Here is a 27,037-nt window from a genome sequence, read left to right on the forward strand (position 1 = left end):
CAAATGAGAAGAGTCAGAAGATAGGAGGAGGGATATTAGTTAGCACTGAGCACTGTCTTCATCCATGAGTGCTCTCACTTTCCAAGCAAGTGATTTAGAGCCAGAATCTCAGCACAGTCTGAGCTGAGAATATCAGAATATCTGCAACCATGGTTCTTGGTTCTAGAACCCAAACTATTCCCAGACAGTGAATTAGCTGTGCTCACTGTAGAGTTATATTGAGCTTTGTGCCACAAGGGTGGTACTGTTGCTATCTAGAAGAAGTAATTGAGCCTTTAGAGGAGATAGGAAATGAAAGGGTGATGTGTATGTGCTTAAAATGTGTATTGCTGCCTCCATTCTGCACCATAACTGCCCTTGTAGAGAGAGAGAAATTGTCAGATAATCTCTAGGCCTAGTAGATTCTGATTGGACGCTGGGCACTGGGCCAGCACAGCTTGTCAAACTAGGTTACGTGGGAATGTGCCCAAGGCTTTTGAAAATAGGCAGCTCTGATCAGTGTGTATGGGCTTGTTAGCCTCGGACTGGCTTTTGCTTTCCATCAAAGGGACACCTGAACCTCTCGTGTAGGTAATAACTCTGGGTTCGTCCCCATTGCTCTGTTTGCTTTGGTTACCGCTGCTTAGCAGAGGAAGCATCTTGTCATGGTGGATGGATCTTTTCTGAGAACATTCTTGGCGAAAGGCTTCTCCACTGTAATAATGGGGACCTGTTCTGTGCCTGAAGTTCTGCCAGGGGCCTTGTGTGCATCTCTCATTCACAGCCAGCTGGCCAGGTGGGCATTGCCATTGCCATCTTACACATGAGGAAACTACGGGTCCATGAGGTTGACTGAGTTGCCCAGTCATACAATTGAAAGTTGCGGGGCTGAGTTTTTGTTGAATCGTTCTCCCTCTAAGGCTACCGTTCTGTGCTGCCTGTCTCTCACTTGGCACTATGTCCTGATTCCCTGATGTGTTATACACTAGGTGCTATAACAGCCCCCATGGAAGCCTACGTGAAAAGTTATTAGGCCACATGACTTACTCTCTATTGTTCCTTTCAGAACAGATGTTCCTCACAAAAATAGCAATAAAACTCTTCCTAACTTGCCTCCTTGCCTTTGGTCTTTCCCCTGATAGTCTGGCTTCACAGCACCCCAGAGGGAGCGCTCTTACAGACCATGTCACTCCTGTGTCTGAAAGCTCCCAGTGGTTCCCCATGGCTATTGGATGATGGCCAACCTCCTTGCCTTGGCACACAGGGCAGCCCTTTATGACCTGGCTCTTGCCCACATCTCTAGCCATATTCTCTGCCTCCAGACAACTCACTCTTTTCTCAAGCATGACACTGAGTAGGTTCCCATGCTCCTTTACCCCTCTGAGCCTTTACTCAAGATATTCCTTATCCCTTTCTCTGCTTGGTAGCCCAGTGGCACCTCCTCTGTAGCACTGTTCTCTGCATGTGCCAGATGGAATTGTTCTAGAACATTCCACATGGAAGTTTCCTTGATTGCATGTCTGACTTCCCTAAAGTTGGTGAGCAAAGAAACAAAGTTCCGTATCCCATGCTCTGTGTGATGTCAGCTCTGGCCCTGATATGCAGTGGGAAATCAGTAAATGTAATTCCATTGAGGGTCGATGGATTTGTAAATGCCATTGAGTTTGATGATCTTGGAGACTGGTGAGTCACTGCAGGGGTTCCAGCTTCATCATGATACCCCAAACTGAAACTAGCTGGAGATGGCTGGATGGAGAGGAAGCATCTGTCTAACCTTTAAGCTGGGCTAGGCTCAACCTGGGGATTCCCTAGTAACTCAGCTGGTAAAGAATCCACCTGCAATGCAGGAGACCCCAGTTCAATTCCTGGGTTGGGAAGATCTACTGGAGAAGAGATAGGCTACCCAGTCCAGTATTCTTGGGGTTGCCTGGTGGCTCAGATGGTAAAGAATCCACCTGTGATGTGGGAAACCTGGGTTTGATCCCTGGTTTGGGAACATCTCCTGGAAAAGGGAACAGCTACACACTCCAGTGTTCTGGTCTGAAGAATTCCATGGACTGTATAGTCCTTGGGGTAGCAAAGAGTCTGACATGACTGAGTGACTTTCACTTTCAGGCTCAACCTACTTATGAAGAACTACAATATCTCGTCTGTTTTTCTTCTACCTCCAAAGGTGCCTTGGGGATTGTATTAAGAAAGTTTTGCACAGGGAGCATTTTATGGTTCCCTGAAGGAAAACATCAGCTGCTTAATTATATGACCTTAATTAACTCTCTATAATTTCAGAGTTGATCATTGTTCTCATAGAGGTGGGGCCCCAACGTCATTTTCTTCCTTCCTCCTTGAATCTTTTATCGTGGTGTCACACATCAAATAGCTTGCTCTGTGACTCAATTGCTTCCTGAATGTTCATTAAATTGAAAAGTTCTATTCCTGCAAGGCAGGGAGTATTCTTATTCCTAACTTAGGGATGAGAGAACTGAGGTTCAATACAGTTTTCAAAAAGCTTATCCTTTGCAATTATAGTATCATTTTCCCACTTGTAACACTTTTGTCATAGCCAGAAGTCCATAAAATCACATTTTTAGGGCCAATCCGATGTCACTCTCACTATAATATCACTTCTGACATCCCCAGGGAAGGATAGATGGCCTCCATCTCACTCTTTATGGTCTCTGACCTCTACTTTAGGGGCTGTGCACTTATCTGTGGGGATGCTGGGGGTTGTGTTGATCCCTCATGTTTTCTGTCTTTGAGTGTTAGTCTGGCACATTAGGTACTCAATGGCAAGGCTTCCTTACAAAGCTGCTTTACCTGCCCTCTTCATTGGGTTTTTAATTAAAAATATCTTTTTTGTTTTTTCATGGTTAGTCCCTGGGATTTTAAATAAGCCCATGACTGGGCTTAGAAAAATCTTTCAAAATAATCCTCTGATTAGGCATCCTGATGACTGTTTCAAACAAGGAGGAAAAACCACATTCCACAAGGAATGAAACATTTCAAAGTGGCAATACTTTGAGTGAATCTAGTGCTGCCTGATCCCCTTTCTTGCTATTATGCAAATCAGAGAGGTATACTGTTACTTCTAGGTCTCTCCACTATCATTGATCATCTCCGCATGGATGATGGTCTTTTACATCATCTGGCTTGTCAGTGAAGCCCAGCTGTCAGAGTCCTGCTATGGACATTGTGTTGTTTTTGTCTATTCATAGAATATCAGGCCTGGGAGGGTCTCAAGATCCCATCTAAGCCAATGCTTCCTCATTTTCCGGAGGCAGTTCAGTGAGTTGGGAGGAGGCCCATGAAAATGTACATGGGAGTTAAAGCACAGCCAAGGGTGAACACTTCCTACTCTCTTCAACCCTCGACCTGGTGGTGTTAATATTCTTTTATTTTTCCTGAATTTATGTTTATTACTGTTCCCTTGTTAATGTCAACCTTTGATGACCTCCACATTGAGTAAGCATCCCTGTAAGGATTTTATCAAGGTAATCCTCAAAATCCTTCAAGCTAGACTTCAATGGCACATGAATGGAGAACTTCCAGATGTTCAAGCTGGATTTAGAAAAGGCAGAGGAACCAGAGATCAAATTGCCATCATCCATTGGGTTATAGAAGAAGCAAGAAAATTCCAGAAAAAATCTACTTCTGCTTCACTGACTACACTAAAGCCTTTGAATGTGTGGATCACAACAAACTGTGGAAAATTCTCAAAGAGATGGGAATACTAGACCACCTTACTTCTCTCCTGAGAAACTTGTATGCAGGTCAAGAAACAACAGTTAGAACCAGAGATGGAACAATGGACTGGTTCCAGATTGGAAAATGTACATCAAGACTGTACATTATCATCCTGCTTATCTAACTTACATGCAGAGTAAATCATGCAAAAGCCAGGCTGGATGAAGCACAAGCTGGAATCAAGATTGCCGGGAGAAATATCAATAACCTCAGCTATGCAGATGACACCATCCTTATGGCCGAAAGCGAAGAGGAACTAAAGAGCCTCTTGATGAAGGTGAAAGAGGAGAGTGAAAAAGCTGGCTTACCATATGACCCAGCAATCCCACTGCTGGACATACACACCAAGGAAACCAGAATTGAAAGAGAGACACATACTCCAATGTTCATTGCAGCACTGTTTACAATAGCTAGGACATGGAAACAACCTAGATGTCCACCAGCAGACAAATGGATAAGGAAGTTGTGGTACCTATACACAATGGAATATTACTCAGCTACAAAAAGAAAACATTTGAGTCAGTTCTAATGAGGTGGATGAAAGTGGAGCCTATTATACAGAGTCAGAAAGAGAAACATCAATACAGTATATTAATGCATATATATGGAATTTAGAAAGATGATAATGATGATCCTATATGCGAGACAGCAAAAGAGACACAGAGGTAAAGAACAGACTTTTGGACTCAATGGGAGAATGCAAGGGTGAGATGATTTGAGAGAATAGCATTGACATTGTATATTACCATATGTAAAATAGATGACCAGTACAAGTTCAATGCATGAAGCAGAGCACTCAAAGCCAGTGCTCTGGGACAACCCAGATGGGTTTGGGGATAGGATGGGAAGGGGGCTCAGGATGGGGGAACAAATATACACCTGTGGCTGATTCATGTTGATGTATGGCAAAATCCACCACTATATTGTAAAGTAATTAGCCTACAATTAAATTTATTTTTTAAAAAATATGGCTTAAATCTCAGCATTCAAAAACCGAAGATCATGGCAAGTGATCTGTTTCTATCACTTAATGGCAAATAGATGGGGAAACAATGGAAGCGGTGACAGACTGAATTTTCTTGGGCTCCAAAATCACTGTGGATGGTAACTGCAGCCATGAAACTAAAAGACGCTTGTTCATTGGAAGAGAAGCTATGACCAACTTAGACAACATATTAAAGAGCAGAGACATTACTTTGCCAGGAAAGGTCTGTATAGACAAAGCTATAATTTTTTCCAGTAGTTGTTTATGGATGTGAGAGTTGGACCATAGAGAAGGCTGAGTGCTGAAGAGTTGATGCTTTTGAACTGTGGTGTTGGAGAAGACTCTTGAGAGTCCATCGGATAGCAAGGAGATCAAGCCAGTCAATCCTAAAGGAAATCAACCCTGAATATTCATTGGAGGAACTGATGCTGAAGCTAAAGCTCTAATACTGTGGCCACCTGATGTGAAGAGCTGACTTGTTGGAAAAGACCCTGATGGCTGGGAAAGATTGAAGGTAGGAAGAGAAGGGGATGACAGAGAATGAGATGGTTGGATGGCATCACTGACTCAATGGACATGACTTTGAGCAAGCTCCAGGAGATGGTGAAGGACAGGGAAGCCTGGCATGCTGCAGTCCATGGGGTTGCAGAGTCAGACATGACTGAGTGAACACTTGTTCACTTTCTGGAACACACAAGTGCTAGAATTCTTGTGAATGTCCAGTCCCTCATTAACCTCTCTATCTTGTCTTTCCTTCTGCCAGAAATAAAGTATGATTTCTTTCAGGCAGGGCAGGGAAAATGGACAGTGACTGCTCTACTAAATTGAAAGGGAGCTAAGCTGTAGATATACAGTTTGGCTGAGGGATATTACAAAGTCTTGATGCTAATTACAGTATGGATTCAGATGACTGTGTCTCTGGTATGACTGTGTTGATACCAATACTGAAGCATGTGACATTGACAAGAAACAAAAGTTTTTATTTTTTCCACAGCTCTAGCAAGACCTGTGTGCATATATGTTTCCAAAGACGTAACCAGAGAGTCACAAGGGTCATTGATCTTGATGAGACATTACCTGCAAGAGGATATCTTGGGCTTAAAAAATGTGGCTGGTGTAGGGTAGGCAGAACCCTGTCAAATCAGAGCATGGGAAAAGGTTTGTAGAATGAAAACTTGATCCCAGGCTTTGACTGGAAGTCGAGTAGGTCTGCTTTAAAAATTTTTTTTATCCCACTAAAGGAAAAAGAAAAGTAGAAAGATATTGACTTTTGGTTTTCATTATTTTTTCATTTCACATATATCTTTACTTCTGGCTTCCAACTGTGACTAGGGAAAGTGCCAAAATATTAGGTGAGGTAGTCCCAACTGGAATTTAAGTCTGACCAAAGGCTGAAAATATGAAAACTCCACCAAATGAAGAGAATCCAAATTCCAGACCTGTTGTGCATACCATGAGTTTAGGGGCATTTTCCTCAGACTTTATCAGATGATTACATTATTATGTTTCACCAAACTATTTGAACATTTTATAGTTCATTAGCAAGTCTTCAAGAAAGGGAATTTACCTTCAAAAGAAAAGGTGTGGGGAGGCATAAGGAATGACTGCTTTTTTAGCCCTTACTATACCACATACATATGTCATAGAATCCCCATAAAGCTCTGTGAGAATTCATTTTGCAAGTGGGGAAATTGAGTGTGAGTTTCCTCGTTGAGTGTGGGTTTCCTGTGGTTGCACAACTAATTGAAGGCAAAACTGGGATTCAAAACTCAATTTGATTCCAAAACCCACGCTCTTTCCACTTCTCATTTCCTGATCACCTATTTGGAAAGAACACAAAGTGATAGTCCCCTTTCTGTCTTCTCTAGTCTTCATAATCCCTGAGCTTTGGTTAATTGAATTTGGTTTCTTAAAGTAATATAATTACTTACGCCAGTAAGCCAAAAACATTGGCCAAGACCTGATATTTGTAAGTATGTTTAGATGCTGAACTGGGGTCAAGACTATAATCTTTATGTCTCTGTCACTTAATGATGATTTATGGTACCATGACTTCCCTTAAAGATTATGATATCAAACATTCTTAATTTAGGAAGGCGGGTGTGGTGGATAAGCACTGAATTTATGGTCAGGAAACCAGAGTTTAAATTCCAGCTTTGCTGCTAACTTCTTGGGTGACCTTGGGGGAATTTATTCTCTTTGGATCTGAATTTCTCTTAACAATTAGACGGTTGGGCTGCAGGAGATAAGCTGACTTCTGACTCTAACATGCTGGGATCTTGTCATATGATTAAATTGGATGTTTCATGAAGGTAGGGATTTTGTTTATTCACTGCTATATCCCCAGGACCCAAACGCGTGCTAGCATGTAGCTGGCATTAAGTATATACTTGCTGAATACGTGAATGAATCTGCTTCCTTTATGAACTCAGTATAGATTAGTCAGGTATTATTTGTTGAGTACCTATTGTGTGCTAGGCACTTTTTCTTTTTTCATCTTTGTTTGTCTTCCTTCCTATTTAAGTTTCTCTCTGGTTTGCCTTCTAACCGAATCACTTCTTTGGATTTGCTCTTCAGCTGCTCATTAGCACACTGGGTTAGAGTGGGGCTAGTGTAGATCCCTGGGAAAATCATGCAAGCTATTTGCATATTGAGAAGTCACTAAGGAGTGGCTGTGGCAAGGAATGCGAGGCGAAAGAGCTGGATCATTACCCAGAAATTCAGTTTCTTCTCTTAACTTGTGGGGTTGGACTGCTAGTGCTGCTGCTAAGTCGCTTCAGTCGTGTCCGACTCTGTGCGACCCCATAGACGGCAGCCCACCAGGCTCCCCTGTCCCTGGGATTCTCCAGGCAAGAACACTGGAGTGGGTTACCATTTCCTTCTCCAATGCATGAACGTGAAAAGTGAAAGTGAAGTCGCTCAGTCGTGTCTAACTCTTTGCGAGTGTCTGACTCTTTGCGACGCCATGGACTGCAACCCACCAGGCTCTTCTGTCCATGGGATTTTCCAGGCAAGAGTACTAGATCAGCTTTTATCTGATTGGTCTTATACTGAATACTCTGTCTGAGAGTAATAGATATACAGCACAAAGGGAGTTCTGTAATTAAAAAAAAAACATTGATCTAATTTAAAATAAGCATATGATTAATAAAAAGTTTTAAAAGATGTCTGTACTGTGAGGCTTCTGAGAGCCTCTAATTTGCTAATGCATACTATGATTCTCTAACGGGAGCTGCAGGATGAAGCTGGAACATCTTGAGAGGTATGAGTGTTCAGAGTAGTCAGGTGTCCCTCAATTCGTACAGCCATTAAAGTTTTCAAAGAGTGAGCTGAGCAGTACCCTTGGTCATTCTAGATCTGGAACTGTTGAATTTAATAAAATGCAGTAGCTCCACTGGAGAATAAAGAACATCATTAAATTGTTCAATTTCTTTTTTGAAAAAACTTTTTATTTTGTATTGAGGTATAGCCGGTTAACAATACGATAGTTTCAGGTGAATGGTGAAGGGACTCAGCCAAACATATACATGTATCCAGTCTCCTCCAAACTCCCCTCCCATCCAGGGTGCCACATAACATTGAGCAAAGTTCCGTGTACTATACAGAAAGTCCTTGTTGATTATCCATTTTAAATATAGCAGGATCATGGATGGACCTAGAGATGGTCATACTGTGAAGTCAGACAGAGAAGGAAAACTATCATATGACATCCCTTATGTGTAAAATCTAAAAAGAAACAATACAAATAAGGTTACTTACCAAACAGAAAGAGACTCACAGACTTAGAGAACAGATTTATGGTTTCTGGGGTGGGGCGAGGAAAGGTTGAGGGGAAGAGATAGCTAGGGAGATTGGGATGGACGTGCATACACTGGCGAATCATTAAATTTCTATGGTATATAATCTGACACACTGAAAGCTGGCCATGGCAATGGGCCAGGTGGAGGACTAGGTCTCGGGGACAGTGGAGAGAGAGGTCATTAAATATTTGGCTTTCTTCTTTGCATCATTTATCTCTTACAATTTACAATTCATGATCTAGAGCCATCTATTTCTAGTGGGCAGGTCACCTAAGTACTCAGTCTCCCCATCGGCAAAGCGAGTACAAGGACTACACAATGATTTCCAGCTCAAATGGCTGGTGATTTTGAGATTTGCTCTCTGGTTACTCATCAAGAGCAGGCCCAACCTTGAATGCATATGAGAATCATGTCATGGGGAAATGAAACACTATTTGTTTTGATTATGCCACTGTTAATTAGGTAAGGTTCACCATGACCCTGACTGAATGGTGCGGGCAGGGGCTTGTAACATAAGAATTGAATCCAAATAAGAATACATTACTTGAACAGAGAGTAAGAAGCACTTAAGTTCCAATATTTTGAGCTGGGATATGACTAGGACAGTTTCTAGAAGGGTGAAACCAACCCTGGTGAATTGTACATTGTTGAGTTGGTACTTGTATATTCTTATTTATACCCTGTTCTTTGCCATCCACTTTTATTTATTGTAATGCAAATAATAAAACTAACAGAAATTGCTGTCACACAAATAATAAAACTAACAAAATTGTGTCAAAGTAGTTACATTCACTTAGAGAGTGACTGATAAGTGTCACATATTTTAAAGAGCTTTACACATGGTACATCATTTAATTTTTAGAACAATCCACTAGGTATCTATTATTGCTGTTACAGATGTGAGGAAACTAAGACTCAGAGAAGTTAATTAATTTGCGAGATCCTACTTGATTGCATGAGGATTCAAACTCATGTCTATCTGACTTCAGAACAATGATGTGCTGGCAAGTGTTTAACAACCAGGTCTCTTTGGGGAGAAACAGAGCTTTGATTAGTTGGGTTTGCTGATTTCTGTGGTGTAAACATTCCCATCGTGGCCAAGTTCCAGTTACTAAGGTAATTACAGAATTGAAAAGAGACATGTACCATTGGCTGTATGAAGCTAACATGACCCAGTGCCAGCTTGTCACTGCCACAACTATGCTTTTCCCCCCTCTGCCTGACCCGTTTTCTTATAGTCAGGGTCACTGAGGAGTTTTGTTCAGTGTTTGGGTTTATAACTGAGCAAGCAGGGGCAAACTTTTAGCTCAGGCTTACCAGATGCAAGACTCTGAAATTTTCTTCTATGGGTAAGAAAAGTGTCTGTGGACACTAACATGAGGATGAAAATGATGATCATTATGATCATCATGATATATAGTATTAGCAGTAGTTGAAATAGTTATTTTTTAGAATGTAATTATGTACCAGATATTGATCTAAGCTTCTAGGAGAAGTTACAGAATAGAATGCCTAAGAACTTGGGCTCCAGACTGGCCTGGGTTTAAATCCCACTCCATTTGTGCCAGTTAACTCTGTGATTTGGGGCAAAGGATAGGGTTAGTACCTATCTAATATGGTTGGTGTTGGTTAGAACAGAGGATTTTGTGAGATCCAGAATGTAGCATCATGCTAACTAAATGCTAGCTATTGTTACGTCACTTTCCTGGTCTCATATAATTTTCACACCAGCATTTTAAAAAGGATTATTATTATTATTATTTCACTGAAGAGAAAACTGAAGGACTGAGTGTTTAAGGAAGAGGATGGATAAGAACTGGAACTCTGGTCAGTGTACTTATAATACCTGCATATTTATCTTTTAGGCCATTTTGGATATATTTTGCAGGTAAAAAAGGTGAGGCTCACAACAGTTAATTGTTTATCAAAGGTCAAACAGCGAGTACGTAGTAAAATCAGTATTTGAACAGAGCTTTGTGGGATCCCAGAACCCTGCTACTTTCTTGAAAGTATTAAAACATCATGATTTGTGGAGGTCTCACTGGTGACAGACCCTGAGGCTGAACTTCTTAGTTTCTTTCTCTGCCATAAGCTGTCCCGCCAACACTTCACATTCATTTCTTTATGAATGTGAGGTAAATATGCACTTGAATTTGGTCACCTCAGATCAATGGAGACAACAAACAAATTGATAACAGCTGCAGTAGTAAGCCTCAAAAGAAAGAGAGGAATTTAGGTCAGGATTTTCAAAGAAGAAGAAATAGCCCTTCTTTGTATAATTGCCTTTTCGTGTGTCTGCACCATCTGCATTTTCTTCCTTTGCCCTGTCTTTTCCTCTGCATACTAGTGTAAAGCAGAGGAGAGTGCTTTGCGCTGCAGAGTCGAATTCATTCATTCAGCCAATGTCTACATGTCTATTCTCCAGGCAATAGAGAAGGAGCTACAGATGAAAGTTGTCAGTATTATTATAATTGCAAATTTTTCATTTTCTTAGTAGAAAGCAAGTAATAAGTCTAAAATATGTTAATATGAAATACTTGGAAGAAAAATAAATCTTGATAAGAGACAGAGTGATAGGGTGGTATTTTAGATTAATTCATCAGAGAAGCTCTCTCTTGTTTGAGCAGAGCTCTGAGTGAATCCGTGTGAGTATCCGAAAGAAGAGCATGCCACATACAGGGAAAGCAGGTATAAAGACTGGAGGTAGTAACATGTCTGGTATGTTAGAGGAATAGCAAGTAGGTCAATGTGGCTGGAATGGAGGGAACAAGGGAGAGAAGGGTAGGAAGTGGTGTTCCAGTTAATTACTTAGCTATAGTTAGTTTTCCTGGTGGCTCAGATGATAAAAGAATCTGCCTGCAGTGTGGGAGATTTGAGTTCGACCCCTGGGTTAGGAAGATTCCCTGGCAACCCACTCCAGTATTCTTGCCTGGAGAATCCCCATGGACAGAGGTACCTGGCAGCTTGCAGTCCATGGGGTCCCAAAGTTTCAGACACGACTGAGCGACTAAGCACACAGCACACATAGTTAGCATAGCAGACTAACAGTGGATTAAAACAATTATCATCATCTAAGATTCTGGGCTTGGGTGGGTAGTTTTTTCTTAGGGTCTCTCATGTGGTTATACTCAAGTAACATTTAGGCATGCAGATATCAGAAGGTTTGACTGGGCTGGAAAGACAAGCTGGCTTACTTACATGGCTGCCATTGACACCCATTGATCTCAGTTGTGGTTATTGACTGGAATGCCTGCCGATGACTGTGTTGCTGCCATGTAATCTGGTAGTCTGAGGGCATTGGACTTCTTACGTGGATGGCTCAAGACTCTCAGATATGATGCTGCCAGTAAAAGCTACTAGTCCTCTTAAAGTCTTGGACCTAGAAGTGACAAAGGGTCACTTCCATCGTTACTTGCGGTTGTACCATATTCAGATTCAAGGGGAGGGAAAATAGATTTCATCTCTCAGTGGGAAGTGGCTAGCTTTGATCTATAACACAAAGGTAGAAAAGTAGTTGGGGTCATATCAGTGAAGTGTAAGCCCTGGGGAAGACTTTGGAGGATGTTTTTTGAGTGTGATAGAAGGCTAGTGTAGGGTTTGGATCAAAGAATGGCATGATTTAACTTAGGTTTTACAAAGATCACTTCGGCTGCACTACAGTCAGACTGGAGAGTGATAAAGGTGGAAATGGGGAGACGAGTTAGGAGACTTTTGTAAAAGTCCAATGAGAGATGATGATGGCTTGGATTATTGTATAGCAGGATCATGCGATGTGTTTCAATTCAACATTCTACCTAATCTGAAGGCAGAAACTTCGGGATCTGCTGATGGTTTAGATGTGAGCTATTAGAGAAACAGAAGTCAGAAATACCTCCTCTCTGGTTGTTTTGGCCTATGTGGAAGGAAGTACAGAATTGTCATTTTCTAAGATCAGGAAAACAGATAAAGAATTAGTGTTTGTGGGTAGTGGGTGTGAAGATCTAGAGTTTAGTTTCTGGTGAATTAGGTTCAGTTTGTTTATTGGATTTCCATGTGAAGAAGGCAAGTAGTTGGTTAGTTGTACTAGTCTGGAGTTCAGAGGAGATGTTGGGCCTCTGGAGATTTGAATTTGGGTCATCAGTAAATAGCTGGTATTTGAAAAATAGAGGACTGGATTCAATAATCTGGGAAGTTAGTGTATAAATAAAGAGTGGATCTGAGACTGAAACTCTGGACCCACTGTATGCTTGTGGGTTGGGAAGATGAAGAGATCCCAGTGAGTGTGTGGCCAGTGAGATAGGAGGTGGCCAAGAAAGAGCAAATTAAGAAGCTGGTTTGAGGAGGATGGCAGGATGTGCGCTGTCCAGCACTACTGAGAATTCGCCATTTGTTTTTGGTATTGTGGCCCCAGAATTTGTCTGCAACCCAACTCTGCATGACCCCAAGCAAGTTGTTATATTTCACCTCCTCTGCTCCTTAGCTTTCTCTTCTGAAAATGAAGATACTGATACTGATCTTAGAGTTGTGATACCATTAAATAATATTTTATGAAAATATTTAATATATATATTTTTTACTTAGTTGAGTTCCTGACATATAATAGTGGTCAAAAAGTATCATTCAGTGTCCATCATCTTCTCCTTTATAAAATGCCTAAATGATATTAGATTGAGCCATGGAAAATTTCTGATTTTGAACCATTTTTAACCCATGAAATGGCAATAGCATATGTTTCAGCTTAGTAACTGAATTAGAATTCTGTGTTCTAAACAAGGCAGACTTTTACTGGCCTATTCTCTCATAATAAGATTTCTAATTGCACATTTCCCACTTAATAAATTCTCCAGGAGAAAGTTCTCCTGGTAATAGTTTCTAAACTGCTCTCTGATTCTGTTCATTTTTATGTTGGCAGCACATCAAAGTCCACCACAAGGACCCAGCTTCATTCACACATGCCACTTGGCGTTTAGAACACAGATGTATAAACTCAGCTCTTCTGATCTACTTCCTGTGGTCCTGCTGTGATACTCATCCTTTTTTGGAAAGTCTGTTAATTTCCTTCCAGGTGTCATGCCTGCAATTTGGTGAAGCTGCTGCTAAGAGGACCCTGGGGTTAACTTTAGAGGTGACTATATCCACCAGGTTTTATTCTGCCTGAAGTGTTTTCCCCTTTGAGAAAGCATCCATGGGCATCCCTAGTCACTAATGCTCATGGATCTGATTAAGTAGTCAGTTGCCCAGTTTCCTCCCATCTCCTAGCTCAGGAGAAACATAGCAAAACAAAATATAACAAAATGAAATTATTTTCTGTGCTCCAAAATTTGGCAAAAACTAGAGGGGAAAGTGATTAACATCTATCAACAGCATGATTTCCCAATGATGTGCTTTTTCCAGAGACATTTTTTTAAAGTACCTGGCTACCTCTCTTAGCTCCTTGCCCTGGAAATTTGGGTTTACTAATTAGCTTACATACTAAAGCTAACTCATTAAGTCCTGAATAAGCCATCAACCTTTCTTCTTGCTCAGAAGGATCCTCTTTTAAATGAGCTGTACTACTCCCTTTCTGCAAAGAGCATGTAAATCCATTTAAAAAACAAGCCCAAGGGGTTCAATGAAAAAAAAAGTTACATTATTTTATGGTCCACCATTCCAGTAATAGGAAAAAAAATTCTTAAAACTTCAGCAAGAGTTACAGCTTTTAAATAAAATTGCCCTATTTGGTGTGTAGAGTCACTTAGAGTTCTGAGAAGGAATACATATTAAGAAAGAAGACCCTGCAAACATGTTCTGAGCTTCCTATCATTAAATAGGTACAACCATACTCAAAGGAAGTGGAAAGATGAAAGACGTAATAGTAGAGGAGGAAAAAACTGCTAATAATCATTTTCTGTGTGCTAGCCTATGCCTGTTTATGTTACAGATAATCTTGAGGGCAGGTAATATCTGCATTTTGCAGATAAAGATTAGGCTTACAAGGCTCATTAATTGACTTGTTAAAAGTCAAACAGGTGGTAAGTAGCAAAGTGAGGATTTGAACACAAATCTGTGGGTCTCAGAACCCTGCTACTTTCTTGAAAGTATGAATATAGTGGAAGCGTCTGAAGGTGGATTCTAAGGGCTCCAGGACTTCGTTCTTTTCTATCAGGTGTGCATTATGATAAAAGAAGGGTTTTGATTTGTAACAAGCTGATGGCACAAGTCTCCATGAGAGCCACACAGTAGCAGAATTTGCCATTGACCACCCAAGACCACTGTGGTGCTGGAGAAGACTCTTGAGAGTCCCTTGGACAGCAAGGAGATCAAGCCAGTCAATCCTAAAGGAATTCAATCCTGAGTTGATTGGAAGGAGTGATGCTGAAGCTAAAGCTTAAATACTTTGGCATTATCCATCAGAAGAATTTTCTTGGTATGAGAAAAGAGTTTACTGAGTAATCACCATATACCCGTTACCAAATCACGCACATGCTTTCCTGTGGCATCTAAAATAATCTGGTAATAAACCTTTTATCCCAGAGAAACTCTCTCTAAGCCCCAAACAATATAACTGTCAGACTTGTAATATCTTTCATGATCCAGTGTGGGACAAAGTGGAAAGATGACCAGACTTGGACTCAGATGCTCTAGATTCCATTCATTACCTTTCTGGGGCCTCAAATTTTCGCTTGATAATTAGACCCATTTAGACCACTGTGTCCCACTTTATAGACTTTTGTGAAGATTAAATTGGACTGCAGATAATAAATTGTAATATTCTGTATATTATTATCATTTTTATTAATGTCAGATAATAGTAACCCTGTGACCACTTAAGCTAATTTTCATTTCAATTGCTATATCTCAGTTTTTGATTTGGAAATTCTGTTTAAAATAATTCTTTGCTTTCTTGTTGCCAAATGTGCAGAGCAATAAAAATACAAAACTCATTACAGCAGAACACAAAAGTATCATATTTAGGATTATTTCCTCTATAAGCTTCAGACAATTCCTTCTAAGAATGATTCCCAACTTGAACATACATGGTGTTATCCAGTTGTATAATAGCAAGTTTTGTGGAATATTATGATATATTGTAAACACATTAGATAAAAAAATACATATCCTTTTGGATACAAGAGATATGGATTTATTTAACTTATTTATAGAATTACGCTCATGCAAAGCCTCTGGGAAGTTTGAATAATGAAACAAGATATAAAACAACAAAAATGTATAAAGGGAAAGCTCTGATTCCGTCACTGGTTAAAAGAACTTCTAATCCCATCTGATACTAAACTAATTAAATGGCTAGTCCCTGAGTTACATGCGCTTATATTAGGATAGTATTAATGGTTTCCAAAGATTTCTTTCTAGTATTCTAGATCAATGATGCTCAAAAGAAATATGATGCAAGCCACAAACCAGAACACATATATAATTTTAAATTTTCTAGTAATGACACTAAAAAAGTAAAAAGAAACCGGTGAAGCTAATTCTAAAAGCATATTTTATCTTAACATGTAATCAACATAAGAATTTCAATGAGATGTTTGTATTCTTTTTTTGAACTAGGTCTTCAAAATCTGTTGTGTAAAAAGCCTTATATCACATCTCAATTCAGCCACATTTCACATATACAATAGACAGATGTGACAAATGGCTAATGTACTGGACAATAGAGCTCTAGCTTTCAATGTAGGTGATTTTTAGATTTGGAAAGACCTGGGTTTGAATGCCTGTTTCATCATTTATTTCCTGTGTGACTTGAACAAGTTACTGTTCTGCAGAACAGTCATTAAGACCTAACATGAGAAAAGTCACATGAAAGGGTACCTCTCCCATCATCTGGTCCCTAGTAGGTAGGTGATCAATAAGGGTTAGTTCTCATTCCAGATTTTCGATATGGAGGTGGTGGGTGGCTTGGGAGAAAGGCAGAAGCGTTAGTAGGAAACCTAGACGAATCTTCTCACTCCAGGCAAAGCTAGCATGGATGAAAGGGCTGAAGGGTGGAGGTGCTGAACTGAGTGAACAGATGGAGACCTGACAGGCATTTCCAGATTAGTGCTACATGGTTACTTCATAGTTACTCAAAAAGCTGAAGCATCTGTCTTCTCTGTGCTGGCCTAGAATGTAACCCTTTTGAAGAAGTATGTAACCCTTTTGAAGAAGAGCTGTCAAGGAATGAAGAAATGATTCAAAGTCATGCCCTAGAAGATATGATTGAAGGAGGTGATTGATATATTTCCATTAGAGATGAGGGTGAGGGAAGGGAAGAGATAAGAGAGAGATGAGACTGGGGGAGAAAATGGTTTGTCTTTAAATAAATCAGCTTTGCCTGGCCGTAAGAGTCAGAACTATTGTGAAAACTACAGAGAGGAAGATTCTAGCTCAATAAGAACTTTTTAACAGAGATGCTTTGAAAATGGAATGAGTTATCCTGTGAAGTAGTATTTTGTAGAAGATAGGATATCACTTAATTACTTGGAGGGATACTGTTAATATGGAGAATCAAACAAGGCCACATATAAAACACTGTGATTTACTATATATCATTATCATTGTTGGCTTTCCTGGTGGCTCAGGCAGTAAATAATCTGCCTGCAATGTGGGAGACCTGGGTTTGATCCCTGGATCAGGAAGGATCCCTTGGAGAAGGGAATGTTAAGTAAATGCAGTGACCACTTAACACAGGTATCATTAGACTAGATGAACTATGAGGCCCTTTCAGTTCTTGGAGTCTCTAAATCACTCCTCCTTTCTGGGCACTACTGCCTAATTACCCAACATTGGACTTGACACTTGTTCAAGGACATGGCACACTAGGAATTGAATATCCATTGTCTGGTTCTGACTGTGGGAAGAGTGTCTTGCCAAGAATCAAGGTGTTTCTCTTTCAGTCCATTCCACCTTGGCATCAGTTGTCTCTTTGTGTGACAGGGCCTGGAGGAGTTGGAATGCTGTCCTACTTTGTTAAATGTTAGTTGCTCAGTTCTGTCCAACTCTTTGTGAGCCCCATTGACTGTAACCCTCCAAGCTTCTCTGTCCATGGGATTTCCCAGGGAAGAATACTGGAGTGGGTTGCCATTTTCTTCTCCAGGGGATCTTCCTGACCCAGGGGTCGAACCCAGGTCCCCTGCATTACAGGCAGGTTCTTTACTGTCTGAGCCACTAGGGAAGCCCCTTCCAAATTTGGGGTTTCTCATTGCACATTCAATCTTGACGTTCTCTTCCACCTTGGTTTCTGGGTGCCACTTTCTTCCAGTTTTCTTTCTGACTTTTGTACTGGACAGTATAGCTCTCGATTTCAGTGAGGCTGATTTGGGGATTCAGAAAGACCTGGGTTGGAATGCCTGTTTTCATCATTTATTTCCTGTGTGACTTGAACAAGTAACCATTCTGCAGAACTGTCATGGGACTTAACGTGAGATGAGTCACACAAAAGTGTACTACCTCTTCCAGCACCTGGTCCCTAGTGGGTAGGTGATCAATAAGGGTTAGTTCTTTTCCTGGCTTTTCAAAATGGAGATGGACGGTGGGTTGGGAGAAACCGTCTTTTAGCTTCCTACTCTTCAACTATAGGAGCTTTTGTAGAGTCTGATCACAGCCACCTTCTCTCTCTTCCCCCTCTCTCCACTTTTCCATGGTGATGTGATCTTTTGCCTTGGCCCTGCTCTCAACTGCCACATCTTTTCCCTCCAGCTCAAGTTTCCTCCGTGAGCTGCCTTCCTGATGTCCTCCCCAATGTGTCACAGGCTCCTCTAACCCAGGATGCCACACATGGATGGTTGTTCTTCAGCCTGCTCACCCTCCTTGGCTGCCCATCACCCACTCACTTGCCTCATTCAGACCCTGCAGTTTGTTTCTTCTTCTCATCGCCTGCAACTAGTCCACTACCGGGAACTGCGGGTTTGATCCCGGCTACATTTATGCTCTTTTTCTTCTCTCACCTGGGCTATTCTTGTCTTCTTGACCCAGTGCACATACCACTTTCCAATGTTAAGAGCCTTAAGATTTTATAAAAGGGTCTCAGATGCTATTGTGAGGCTGATGGAGGCCATATAGCATGACTCCTGATCCTGAATTACTGCTTCTACCAAAGCAGATGTGCTTTGGTTTGTTTCATTTCATTAAGCTTCCACTTAAGATTTGACTTGAAAGAAGGATTCTGCTATATAAAAATAAACAGGAAAAGCATTCTTTTATGGGCTTTTCTCCTCCTATGCCATATTCAAAGCACACAAAAGACGTTTTTCTGAAGTGGAGATACAGTCTTGCCATAGCCAACTTTAAGCTGTTTCCTTAAATCCCACTACCTACAGGGTAAATGTCAGCTTTCATTCTCAGGCTTTTATGCTGATTCTTACCTGTCCCTTTACCTTTCTCTAATACTGTCCCCTTTCCTCCCATAGTCAGGTCACTTTCAGTTCCCCTGGAACACTAAAGCGTTTGCTCTCAGTTTCCTCTCTTGGGAATTACTCCCAGCTGCCATCTGCCTGGCGAGTGCCAGCTTCTCTTTTAGGGTTTGGTTCAAGAATCACCTTTTCTTTGAAGCTTTCATAATTGCATAAGTAGAAATGACCCCACTTTGCATAGCTTGTGTACCAGTTACTGTAACCTGTAATGTTCTGAGTGTTTTACTTGTTTCTCTCCATGATTCTACCATGAGCAGGAAACATGGCTGTCTTCATTGTGTTTGTCCATTTACCACCAAAGGCCTTGGCCTGCACGGGGTGCTCAGAAACTGTTGACTGTGTATAGTATTAGTTGCTCAGTCCTGTCTGACTCTTTGTGAGTCCATGGACTGTAGCCCATGAAGCTCCTCTGTCTGTGGGATTCTCCAGGTAAGAATACTGAAGTGGGTTGCCATTCTCTTCTTCAGGGGATCTTCCTAACCCAGGGATCAAAACTGGGTCTTCTGCATTGCAGGCAGATTGTTTACTGTCTGAGCTACCAGGAAAGAAGGTGTAATTAAATCTTAAGAAGCAAAGCTGTGCAGATGAGCTGGTGCTAGCCCCTGATGGGAGGCCCAGAGTGGCGTTTTTTCTATAATTTTTCCATGTTGTACGTGGAATAGATAGTAACCAGCAAACATTCTGTGGACTACACATTAGTTTATAAATGCACTTACTTCTGTGGATGTAAAGCAATCAAATCAGCTTCTGTCTAGTCTCTCCAAATTTGACTTTTGGATGATGTCTATTACCAAAAGCAATTGTTTTAAAATATTTGTACTGAACTTTGTGGCTACAATCTGTTTTACTTTCATTGTCTTGTTTGATATTTACAGCAATCCTGTGGGTCATGCAGGGCAGATATTACTCCCATTTTATAGACGTGTGGAACCAGATTCTCAGATGTCACCTGAGTTTCCCGAAGTCACATAGCTGTTAGTTAATAGAGCCCGATATTTAAGTCATTTCAAAATCAGTTGATCATTCATATCTATGGTGGCTCAGAGGTTAAAGCGTCTGCCTGGAATGCAGGAGACCCGAGTTCGATTCCTGGGTCGGGAAGATCCCCTGGAGAAGGAAATGGCAACCCACTCAAGTACTCTTGCCTGGAGAATCCCATGGAGGGAGGAGCCTGGTAGGCTATAGTCCATGGGTTTGCAAAGGGTCGGACACGACTGAGCAACTTCACTTCACTTTGCCACTTAAAACACCCTCCTGTTGTATTGAACATGATAAATAGGTTCTGCTGCTGCTGCTGCTAAGTCGCTTCAGCCGTGTCTGACTCTGTGCCAACCCATAGATGGCAGCCCACCAGGCTCCCCTGTCCCTGGGATTCTCCAGGCAAGAACACTGGAGTGGGTTGCCATTTCCTTCCAGTGCATGAAAGTGAAAAGTGAAAGTGAAGTCACTTAGTCGTGTCTGACTCCTAGTGACCCCACGGACTGCAGCCTACCAAGCTCCTCCGCCCATGGGATTTTCCAGGCAGGAGTACTGGAGTGGGGTGCCATTGCCTTCTCCAAAATAGGTCCTTAGGGTCAGATAAAAATTCTTGTTGACATACCTGTCTGACAGCTGGTCATCAGGAGAATGGAGTTTTTCATTATCTTACTTACTGGCTCCCTCATTTCTTCCCCCAAGGCTTCCCCATGTCAAGTTGCCAAGACTTGCAATGGTCACTGCAGTTTGTTGACAAATAACAAAGATACTCCTTGTCTAGCTGTCAACTTTACATCCTCTGGGTTTGCCAGGTGAACGCAACATGCAAGGAAAGGTTTTGTTGTGGTCTGTGACTCACTGCACTCACTCCTCTGCCACTCCCTGGGTGCAGGTGATTACAATCTGCCCATTGCACAACTTTAGAATATCTCTGGGTGAATTGGCACATGATGTAAAAAACTCCAAGGGACTGAAGGTTCAGCCACTGCTACATGAATCAAAAGGCATACTACCATAGGAGAGTTACTCTAATCTCATCTGCAGATTGCTTCTCTTATCATCGAGAGATTTAGCGGAGGCATTCACTACTGAAGGAAATGCCTTCTTTTAGATGGTTCTATCTCCAAAGTCTTGGAATGTCGTTTGGAAGAAAGGATGTGAGTAGGAGAAAGGGCCCTTCTCACTTGTTTGGAGGTAGCTCAGTTCAGGTCCTGTTGATGAGAGGTGTTGTCCTCTTGGTTTGCTTCAAGATTTCCCCATGTGCTCACAGTTTAAGTCATCTTCCTCAACAGGACCTCAGAGGGTCAGTTTTTTGGGGGAGGGAATCACTGTATGAGGATAGCAAAAAGATTACTTGTGAATTAAACTCAGTATGACATGAAGCAATTCAGTTTCTTGACAGATAGTATGTCTGTCATAAATCAAAAATTATATATGGGTGGAACTGAAGTTTATTATAGTTGCCACTGTTAATTGCAACATTGTCTTCAAAAGGTCTCTAGTAAAATTTGAGGGCTGGAGAGGTGAAGGGAGTTAGTGTCTGGGTCGGTTGAATGTCCTCTCCTTCATCATCTCTGTTTTGTGAACCCATTCATTGGCTGCTGAATAAGGTCCTGTCCTAAGCCATGCTCTGTGTTAGATTCCTGGGAGTCCACGGTGATGAGGAAGTTACAGTCCATGTTCTCAGAAAGTGTTTAGTGTAGTGAGATGACCTAGGAACAGATACTTGTAATACTCTGTCTAGGTGCAGACTTGAATATATCCACAAGGTGCTTTGAGAGTAGAGAGGGACAGCTCCTAGCTTAGGGAATCTAGGAACATTTCTTGGATGAGGTGATGATACTTGGAATGAGTCTTAAACAGAACTGCCCTTGAATTTGTGCAGGAAGGACCACTGCCCTGGGTTCCAAGCTTTAGAGGGCCCCATTCTGGCTTTCTTCTAGCTCCCCAGGAATGTGCTGAACTCTGAATTTTTCGCTTAGACAACTCAGAGCCTGCTTCTAGATCCTGTGTGGGCCTCTTTCTCTGGCCCATTCTCCCTTTGGCTTTAGGTGACCTCCTAGACCTGAAGGGTAGTCCAAGAGTGCTTGTTTAAGCGGAGTGGGATGGAGTTCGGACACGTGGGTTGGAGCCACCAGTTATGTGCACAAGAGACTCCTCGCCCTGTAGGTAAGAGCCATTTCAGGGGAAGGGAAGGGGGCAGGCCAGAAGCTGGGACAAGGTTCTGTTTTCTCTGGGTCTTCCAATCTTGCATAGATTCCCTGCAGAGTGTTTGAAGTCTACGCTTGAACCTGGCGTTCCACATTGTTGAGGATATATTTTCGAGATGGGAAGAGTGAGTATTTTACTTAATAGGAGGCTGGGTTGACTTAAAACTTTTCAGTAGTTGAGTGAAGTCGCTCAGTCATTTCCAACTCTTTGAGACCCCATGGGGGTCCTCTGTCCATGGGATTTTCTAGGCATGAATAATGGAGTGGGTTGCCACTTCCTTCTTCAGGGGATCTTCCTGACCTAGGGATCAAACCCGAGTCTCCTGCACTGCAGGCAGATTCTTTACCACCTGAACCACCATGGTAGTAGCTGCTGCTGCTGCTAAATCGCTTCAGCCATGTCTGACCCTGTGCGACCCCACAGATGGCAGCCCACCAGGCTCCCCCATCACTGGGATTCTCAAGGCAAGAACACTGGAGTGGGTTGCTATTTCCTTCTCCAGTGCATGAAAGTGAAAAGTGAATGTGAAGTCTCTCAGTCATGTCCGACTCCTAGCGACCCCATGGACTGCAGCCTACCAGGCTCCTCAGTCCATTGGATTTTTCAGGCAAGAGTACTGGAGTGGGGTGCCATTGCCTTCTCCACCACGGTAGTAGAGACATATGCAAATCAGACCTCTGTCCAATTGACCTGGATGCTACAAACGTTAAGGACCAGATCTTATGATCTTCTTATGAGAGTGGCATCTCCAGGCTGTGCATTGATTTAGGTTCACTAATCCCAGAGAAAGGCAATGCCAAAGAATGCTCAAACTACTGCACAATTGCACTCATCTCACACACTAGTAAAGTAATGCTCAAAATTCTCCAGGCCAGGCTTCAGCAATACGTTAACCGTGAACTCCCTGATGTTCAAGCTGGTTTTAGAAAAGGCAGAGGAACCAGAGATCAAATTGCCAATATCCGCTGGATCATGGAACAAGCAAGAGAGTTCCAGAAAAACATCTATTTCTACTTTATTGACTATGCCAAAGCCTTTGACTGTGTGGATCCCAATAAACTGTGGAAAATTCTGAAAGAGATGGGAATACCAGACCACCTGACCTGCCTCTTGAGAAACCTATATGCAGGTCAGGAAGCAACAGTTAGACCTGGACATGGAACAACAGACTGGTTCCAAATAGGAAAAGGAGTCCATCAAGGCTGTATATTGCCACCCTGCTTATTTAACTTCTATGCGGAGTACATCATGAGAAACGCTGGACTGGAAGAAGCACAAGCTGGAATCAAGATTGCCGGGAGAAATATCAATAACCTCAGATATGCAGATGACACCACCGTTATGGCAGAAAGTGAAGAGGAACTCAAAAGCCTTTTGATGAAAGTGAAAGAGGAGAGCGAAAAAGTTGGCTTAAAGCTCAGCATTCAGAAAACAAAGATCATGGCATCTGGTCCCATCACTTCATGGAAAATAGATGGGGAAACAGTGGAAACAGTGTCAGACTTTACTTTTGGGCTCCAAAATCACTGCAGATGGTGACTGCAGCCATGAAATTAAAAGACGCTTACTCCTTGGAAAGAAAGTTATGACCAACCTAGATAGCATATTCAAAAGCAGAGGCATTACTTTGCCAACAAAGGTCCGTCTAGTCAGGGCTATGGTTTTTCCAGTGGTCATGTATGGATGTGAGAGTTGGACTGTGAAGAAAGCTGAGCGCCGAAGAATGGATGCTTTTGAACTGTGGTGTTGGAGAAGACTCTTGAGAGTCCCTTGGACTGCAAGGAGATCCAACCAGTCCATTCTGAAGGAGATCAGCCCTGGGATTTCTTTGGCGGGAATGATGCTGAAGCAGAAACTCTAGTACTTTGGCCACCTCATGCAAAGAGTTGACTCATTGGAAAAGACTCTGATGCTGGGAGGGATTGGGGGCAGGAGGAGAAGGGGACGACAGAGGATGAGATGGCTGGATGGCATCACTGACTCGATGGCTGTGAGTCTGAGTGAACTCCAGGAGTTGGTGATGGACAGGGAGGCCTGGCGTGCTGCGATTCATGGGGTTGCAAAGAGTTGGACACAACTGAGCGATTGAACTGAACTGAAATTAACTGAACTGAACTGAAGCATTAGAGAGTCTAAGCTTCCAGGGGCTCCATTTAGTGGGACACAGGCAGAGTCCAGTCACAGTAACAGTATGCTGCAAGAGAGGTCTGTCCATGAGGCACAGAGAAGAGAGACATCCATTTGACTGGAGCGATAGGAAGTAGGAACCTTTTGACATGAGCCTTAAAATATAGATATGTGAGTCTGGTATAAGAACGAGGGAAGAAATTTCAGACAGAAAAGGTGGAGACCTAACAACGTATGGGAAAAGGAAAAATAGTTCAGTATTGTGGGAGCTGTGAATAGGAGGGGGAGGCCGGGGCCTGGATCATGAGAGGTCTTACAAGTTAGCCTGAGGAGGCTCTTATTCCATAGACCAGGGGGACCTCTCCAGGCTTCTAAACAAATGGGAGGCTAGGGTGATGAGCTTTCCCTTTTAGAAATACTCCTCTGGCAACTGAGTGGAAGCAGATTGATTGGAGGGGCCAGTTTTGGACCTCAGCCTCTTTGCTCAAAGACTGTTCTTGTATATGCACATATTTCACCCATTAGACTTTTGTTGTACTAGCTCAGTGACTTGCCTGCCAGCTATTTATTGGGAAATTTTTTTGAGGAGGCTTTTAAAAATCACCAATGCCAGCCCTGGTCCCAGACCAATTAAATTAAAATCTTTGGGGCTTAATTACCTGTAACTTTCAGATACATCCCAGATAATTCTGATGTATACCAAGGACTGATAACGATAGTGAACTATTTCAGTTTGCCACCCGAAGGATTTCTTTTTCTGTTACTTGCACTTTGAAGATTAGAGATGTATTTTGAATATCCCTGATTTTATTGTAGGAAAAGCAACTTCTGGTTTGAGGACTACATGGATACCCTCCATCATGATCCACAAGCTCTTTTCATAATGGTTGCTTCTTTTCCCATTTGCAAATGTCTCCCTGGGCAGCAGAAGCTGGGAGTGAAAATCACCTACTTGATATTCTTTGGGGATTTGGAAACTTAGCTGTTTCATGCCTATACACAGATAGATGCTCTTCAAATTTGTTGCCTTTTTTTTCAAAGGAGTGCTTTACTCTTGGGCTTAATTGGATGTCTTTGTGTGCCAAAGCTCATGGAGGCAGTTTAATGACAAACTGCCTTCCACCTACCTGTGCAGGAGTGAGTAATGCGTCAGGTTGGTCACGGAAGAATGTCCCAGTTCTGTGTGAACTGAACTGAACCTCAAGGGAAGTGGAGTGGTTGTTTCCACAGGCAGGGCATCATGGGTATGACTGCTCTGTTCGAAGCCCCCATGAGTCCTGTGCTTCTTTGTACACTACACTTAGATAATCATTGCCCCTGGGGCTTAGGTCACGGGAGCAGGCTTTCCTAGAGAAAATTCCTATTTTGTCCCGTGTCCCAGCAAAGACAAGTACTGTAGAGGGGGGAGGCATAGGAGCCAGAGTTTGGGGGAGCAAGTAGGTACTGATCCACCATATGTAATACTTTGAATATATTAGGAAGATGGATAATTAGAAGACATTCCCAGGGAACTGGGCTATCCCAGAGAGCAGGATGGCCCCATTAGTGCACAGTGCTGATACCTACATTTCCTTCCTGTCCCCAAGGATGTTGTCTAGTGAAGGACCTGGGTTTCATTCCCCACGTAGCAGCAGAAGTCTCTGCGAGATCAGAATTCAACTAAAGGGCTTAATTAAGTAACCTAGAAAGTCTCTTCCAGTTTCAAGGTTCTAGAGCTCTCTCAGGGAACTCATTCAGCTTAGGTACTGCCTCTCCCGCCTAATGCCAGCTGTGCCCATGGAGGCTGTGATATTAATGCCAGAGTCCTCTCCTTGTGGTGTTCCTCTATCCTGTTGAATCAGCTTATTACAACATGTGGATGTGAAGTTCCTTATATCCCCCATTTTATTTCACACCATTTATTTTTTATGATTTATTGTTGTTCAGTCTCAGATGTGTCTGACTCTCTGTGATCCATGGACTGCAGCGTGCCAGGCTTCCTTGTCCTTCACTATTTCCCTGAGTTTGCTCAAACTTATGTCCATTGAGTTGGTGATGGCATCCAGTCATCTCCTCTGTCATCCCCGTCTCTTCCTGCCTTCCTTCAATCTTTCCCAACATCAGAGCCTTTCCCAATGACTTGGCTCCTCACATTAGGTGGACAAAGTATTGGAGCTTCAGCTTCAGCATTAGTCCTTCCAATGAATATTCAGGGTTGATTTCCTTTAGGATTGACTGGTTGGATCTCCTTGCACTCTGAGAGACTCTCAAACATCTTCTCTAGCACCACAGTTTGAAAGCATCAGTTCTTTGGTGCTCAGTCTTCTTTATGGTTCAACTCTCACATCCATACATGACTACTGGAAAAAACTGTAGCCTTGACTATATGGACCTTTGTAGGCAAAGTAATGTCTCTGTGCTATAATATGTTAGCTAGGTTTGTCCTATCTTCCCTTCCAAGGAACACTCATCTTTTAAGTTCATGGTTGCACTCAACATCTGCAATGATTTTGGAACCCAAGAAAATAAAACTATCACTGTTTACATTTTTCTCCATCTATTTGCCATGAACTGATGGGACTGGATGCCATTGTCTTGGTTTTTGAATGTTGAGTTTTAAGCCAGCTTTTTCACTCTCCTCTTTCACCTTCATCAAGAAGCTCTTTAGTTTCTCTTTGTTTTCTGCCATTAGAGTGGTGTTATCTGCATATTTGAGGTTATTTATATTTCTCCCTGCAATCTTGATTCCAGCTTGTACTTCATCCAATTGGCATTTCACATGATGTACTCTGCACATGAGTTAAATAAGAAGGGTAACAGTATACAGCCTTGACGTACTCCTTTCCCAATTTGGAACCAGTCTGTTGTTCCAT

This window comes from Ovis canadensis, chromosome 2, assembly GCF_042477335.2.
Source record: "Ovis canadensis isolate MfBH-ARS-UI-01 breed Bighorn chromosome 2, ARS-UI_OviCan_v2, whole genome shotgun sequence".
Lineage (NCBI taxonomy): Eukaryota > Metazoa > Chordata > Mammalia > Artiodactyla > Bovidae > Ovis > Ovis canadensis.